At 39.5% G+C, this 6000-nt stretch overlaps 1 non-coding gene across 1 annotated transcript; it reads left to right on the top strand.

Annotated features, from left to right (window-relative positions):
- The first annotated feature begins 272 nt into the window (after positions 1-272).
- LOC147006008 (U6 spliceosomal RNA) lies at positions 273-379 on the top strand. Its single transcript, XR_015048944.1, has one exon. It is a non-coding gene; the product is annotated as a U6 spliceosomal RNA (small nuclear RNA).
- Positions 380-6000: the final 5621 nt, after the last annotated feature.

Genomic DNA, 6000 nt, shown 5'->3' with positions numbered 1-6000 from the left:
CCTGTAGGTGCAACAACATGAACTAACCAGTACCCAGAGCTATTGACTCTAGCTGCATATGTATCAAAAGATGGCCTAGTAGGCCATCACTGGAAAGAGAGGCCCATTGGACACACAAACTTTATATGCCCCAGTATAGGGGAACGCCAGGGCCAAAAAGTGGGAATGGGTGGGAGTGGGGGGGGAGGGTATGGGGGACTTTTGGGATAGCATTGGAAATGTAATTGAGGAAAATATGTAATAAAAAATATATTTTAATAAATGCTGTCCTTGAGCTCGCTTCAACAGCACATATACTAAAATTGGAACGATACAGAGAAGATTAGCATGGCCCCTGCGCAAGGATGACACGCAAATTCATGAAGCGTTCCATATTTTTACAGACACTAAAAGAACACAAATTCCAGCCCAGGCTACTATACCCAGCCAAACTCTCAATTAACATAGATTGAGAAACCAAAGTATTCCACGACAAAACCAAATTCACACATTATCTCTCCACGAATCCAGCCCTTCAAAGGATAATAACAGAAAAAAAACAATACAAGGACAGGAACCACGCCCTAGAAACAACAAGAAGGTAATCCCTCAACAAACCTAAAAGAAGACAGCCACAAGAACAGAATGCCAACTTTAACAACAAAAATAACAGGAAACAACAATTACTTTTCCTTAATATCTCTTAATATCAATAGACTCAACTCCCCGATAAAAAGACATAGACTAACAAACTGGCTACACAAACAAGACCCAACATTTTGCTGCTTACAGGAAACTCATCTCAGAGAAAAATAGACACTACCTCAGAATGAAAGGCTGGAAAACAATTTTCCAAGCAAATGGTATGAAGAAACAAGCTGGAGTAGCCATTCTAATATCTGATAAGATTGACTTCCAACCCAAAGTCATTAAAAAAGACAGGGAGGGACACTTCATACTCATCAAAGGTAAAATCCTCCAAGAGGAACTATCAATCCTGAATATCTATGCTCCAAATACAAAGGCAGCCACATTCATTAAAGAAACTTTAGTAAATCTCAAAGCACACATTGCACCTCATACAATAATAGTGGGAGACTTCAACACACCACTTTCACCAATGGACAGATCATGGAAACAGAAACTAAACAGGGACACAGTGAAACTAACAGAAATTATGACTCAAATGGATGTGGCAGATATCTACAGAACATTCTATCCTAAAACAAAAGGATATACCTTCTTCTCAGCACCTCATGGTACCTTCTCCAAAATTGACCACATAATTGGTCACAAAACAGGCCTCAACAGATACAAAAATATTGAAATTGTCCCATGCATCCTATCAGATCACCATGGACTAAGGCTGATCTTCAATAACAAAATAAATAATAGAAAGCCAACATTCACGTGGAAACTGAACAACACTCTTCTCAATGATACCTTGGTCAAGGAAGGAATAAAGAAAGAAATTAAGGACTTTTTAGAGTTCAATGAAAATGAAGCCACAACATACCCAAACTTATGGGACGCAATGAAAGCATTTCTAAGAGGAAAACTCATAGCTCTGAGTGCCTCCAAAAGGAAACTAGAGAGAGCACACATTAGCAGCTTGACAACACACCTAAAAGCACTAGAACAAAAGGAAGCAAATTCACCCAAGAGGAGTAGAAGGCAGGAAATAATCAAACTCAGGGGTGAAATCAACCAAGTGGAAACAAGAAAAACTATTCAAAGAATCAACCAATCAAGGAGCTGGTTCTTCGAGAAAATCAACAAGATAGATAAACCCTTAGCCAGACTCACTAGAGGGCACAGGGAAAGCATCCTAATTAACAAAATCAGAACTGAAAAAGGAGACATAACAACAGATCCTGAAGACATCCAAAACACCATCAGATCCTTCTACCAAAGGCTATACTCAACAAAACTGGAGAACCTGGATGAAATGGAGAAGTTCCTAGACAGATACCAGGTACCAAAGTTGAATCAAGATCAGGTTAATGATCTAAACAGCCCTATATCCCCCAAAGAAATAGAAGCAGTCATTAATAGTCTCCCAACTAAAAAAAGCCCAGGACCAGATGGGTTTAGTGCAGAGTTCTATCAGACCTTCAAAGAAGATCTAATCCCAGTTCTTCACAAACTATTCCACAAAATAGAAACAGAAGGTACTCTACCCAACTCATTCTATGAAGCCACAATTACTCTGATACCTAAACCACAAAAAGACCCAACAAAGATAGAAAACTTCAGACCAATATCCCTTATGAATATTGATGCAAAAATCCTCAATAAAGTTCTTGCTAACCGAATCCAAGAACACATCAAAACAATCATCCATCCTGACCAAGTAGGTTTCATCCCAGGGATGCAGGGATGGTTCAATATACGGAAATCCATCAACGTAATCCAGTATATAAACAAACTCAAAGACAAAAACCACATGGTCATCTCGTTAGATGTGGAAAAAGCATTTGACAAGATCCAACACCCATTCATGATAAAAGTCTTGGAAAGATCAGGAATTCAAGGCCCATACCTAAACATGATAAAAGCAATCTACAGCAAACCAGTAGACAACATCAAAGTAAATGGTGAGAACCTTGAAGCAATCCCTCTAAAATCAGGGACTAGACAAGGCTGTCCACTTTCTCCATACCTATGCAACATAGTACTTGAAGTCCTAGCCAGAGCAATTCAACAACAAAAGGAGATCAAAGGGATACAAATTGGAAAAGATGAAGTCAAAATATCACTTTTTGCAGATGACATGATTGTATATATAAGTGACCCTAAAAATTCCACCAGAGAACTCCTAAACCTGATAAACAGCTTCGGTGAAGTAGCTGGATATAAAATTAACTCAAACAAATCAATGGCCTTTCTCTACACAAAGAATAAACAGGCTGAGAAAGAAATTAGGGAAACAACACCCTTCTCAATAGTCACAAATAATATAAAATATCTTTGCATGATTCTAACTAAGGAAGTGAAAGATCTGTATAATAAAAACTTCAAGTCTCTGAAGAAAGAAATTATAGAAGACTCAGAAGATGGAAAGATCTCCCATGCTCGTGGATTGGCAGGATCAACATTGTAAAAATGGCTATCTTGCCAAAATCAATCTACAGATTCAATGCAATCCCCATCAAAATTCCAAATCAATTCTTCAACGAATTAGAAAGTGCAATCTGCAAATTCATCTGGAATAACAAAAAACCTAGGATAGCAAAAACTCTTCTCAAGGATAAAAGAACCTCTGGTGGAATCACCATGCCGGACCTAAAGCTTTATTACAGAGCAATTGTGATAAAAACTGCATGGTACTGGTATAGTGACAGACAAATAGACCAATGGAATAGAATTGAAGACCCAGAAATGAACCCACACACCTACGGTCACTTGATCTTCGACAAGGGAGCTAAAACCATCCAGTGGAAGAAAGACAGCATTTTCAACAAATGGTGCTGGCACAACTGGTTGTTAACATGTAGAAGAATGCGAATCGATCCATTCCTATCTCCTTGTACTAAGGTCAAGTCTAAGTGGATCAAGGAACTTCACATAAAACCAGAGACACTGAAACTTATAGAGGAGAAAGTGGGGAAAAGCCTTGAAGATATGGGCACAGGGGGAAAATTTTTGAATAGAACAGTAATGGCTTGTGCTGTAAGATCGAGAATTGACAAGTGGGACCTCATGAAACTGCAAAGCTTCTGCAAGGCAAAAGACACCATCAATAAGACAAAAAAACCACCAATAGTTTGGGAAAGGATCTTTACCTATCCTAAATCAGATAAGGGACTAATATCCAATATATATAAAGAACTCAAGAAGGTGGACTCCAGAAAGTCAAATAACCCCATTAAAAAATGGGGCTCAGAACTGAACAAAGAATTCTCACCTGAGGAATACCGAATGGCAGAGAAGCACCTGAAAAAATGTTCAACATCCTTAATCATCAGGGAAATGCAAATCAAAACAACCCTGAGATTCCACCTCACACCAGTCAGAATGGCTAAGATCAAAAATTCAGGTGACAGCAGATGCTGGCGAGGATGTGGAGAAAGAGGAACACTCCTCCATTGTTGGTGGGATTGCAAGCTTGTACAACCACTCTGGAAATCAGTCTGGCGGTTCCTCAGAAAATTGGACATAGTACTACCGGAGGATCCAGCAATACCTCTCCTGGGCATATATCCAGAAGATGTCCCAACCGGTAAAAAGGACACATGCTCCACTATGTTCATAGCAGCCCTATTTATAATAGCCAGAAGCTGGAAAGAACCCAGATGTCCCTCAACAGAGGAATGGATACAGAAATTGTGGTACATTTACACAATGGAGTACTACTCAGCTATTAAAAAGAATGAATTTATGAAATTCCTAGCCAAATGGATGGACGTGGAGGGTATCATCTTGAGTGAGATAACACAATCACAAAAGAACTCACACAATATGTATTCACTGATAAGTGGATATTAGCCCAAAACTTAGGATACCCAAGATATAAGATACAATTTGCTAAACGCATGAAACTCAAGAAGAATGAAGACCAAAGAGTAGACACTGTGCCCCTTCTTAGAATTGGGAACAAAACACCCAGGGAAGGAGTTACAGAGACAAAGTTCGTAGCTGTGATGAAAGGATGGACCATTTAGAGACTGCTGTATCCAGGGATCCATCCCATAATCAGCTTCTAAACGCTGACACCATTGCATACACAAGCAAGATTTTGCTGAAAGGACCCAAATATAGCTGTCTCTTTTGAGACGATGCCGGGGCCTAGCAAACACCTGAGTGGATGCTCACAGTCAGCTATTGGATGTATCACAGGGCTCCCAATGGAGAAGCTAGAGAAAGTACCCAAGGAGCTAAAGGGATCTGCAACCCTATTGTTGGAACAACATGATGTACTAACCAGTACCCCGGAGCTCTTGTCTCTAGCTGCATATGTATCGAAAGATGGCCTAGTCGGCCATCACTGGAAAGAGAGGCCCATTGGACTTGCAAACTTTATATGCCCCAATATAGGGGAATGCCAGGGCCAAAAGAATGGGAATGGGTGGGTAGGGAAGTGGGGGGCGCTATGGGGGACTTTTGGGATAGCATTGGAAATGTAATTGAGGAAAATATGTAATAAAAATATTAAAAATTAAGCCGGGCGTGGTGGCGCACGCCTTTAGTCCCAGCACTCGGGAAGCAGAGGCAGGTGGATTTCTGAGTTCGAGGCCAGCCTGGTCTACAAAGTGAGTGCCAGGACAGCCAGGGCTACACAGAGAAACCCTGTCTCGAAAAACCAAAAAAAAAAAAAAAAAAAATATTAAAAATTAAAAAAAATGCTGTCCTTTTTCCACTGGATGGTTTTAGCTCCCTTGTCAAATATCAAGTGACCATAGATGTGTGGATTCATTTCTGGGTCTTCAATTCTATTCCATTGGTCTACTTCTCTGTCGTTATACCAGTACCATGCCGTTTTTATCATAATTGCTACATAGTACAGCTTTAGGTAAGGCATGGTGATTCCACCTGAGGTTCTTCTATCCTTGAGAAGAGTTTTTGCTACCCTAGGGTTTTTTCATTCCAGATTAATTTCCAAATTGCCCTTTCTAATTCATTAAAGACTTGAGTTGGAATTTTGATGGGGATTCCATTGAATCTGTAGATTGCTTTTGGCAAGATGGGCATTATTACTATATTGATCCTGCCAATCCATGAGCATGGGAGATCTTTCCATCTTCTGAGATCTTCTATAATTTCTTTCTTCAGAGACTTGAAGTTTTTATTATACAGATCTTTCACTTCCTTAGTTAGACTCAATCCAAGCTATTTTATATTATTTGTGACTATTGAGAAGGGTGTTATTTCCCTAATTTCTTTCTCAGCCTATTTATCCTTTGTGTAGAGAAAGCCATTGACTTGTTTGAGTTAATTTTATATCCAGCTACTTCACTGAAGCTGTTTATGACGTTTAGGAGTTCTCTGGTGGAATATTTAGGGTCACTTATATATACTATC

The sequence above is a fragment of the Mus caroli genome, unplaced genomic scaffold, assembly GCF_978045245.1.
Source record: "Mus caroli unplaced genomic scaffold, Mus_caroli_1 scaffold_1, whole genome shotgun sequence".
NCBI lineage: Eukaryota > Metazoa > Chordata > Mammalia > Rodentia > Muridae > Mus > Mus caroli.
This window is presented reverse-complemented; position numbering and strand designations above follow the sequence as displayed.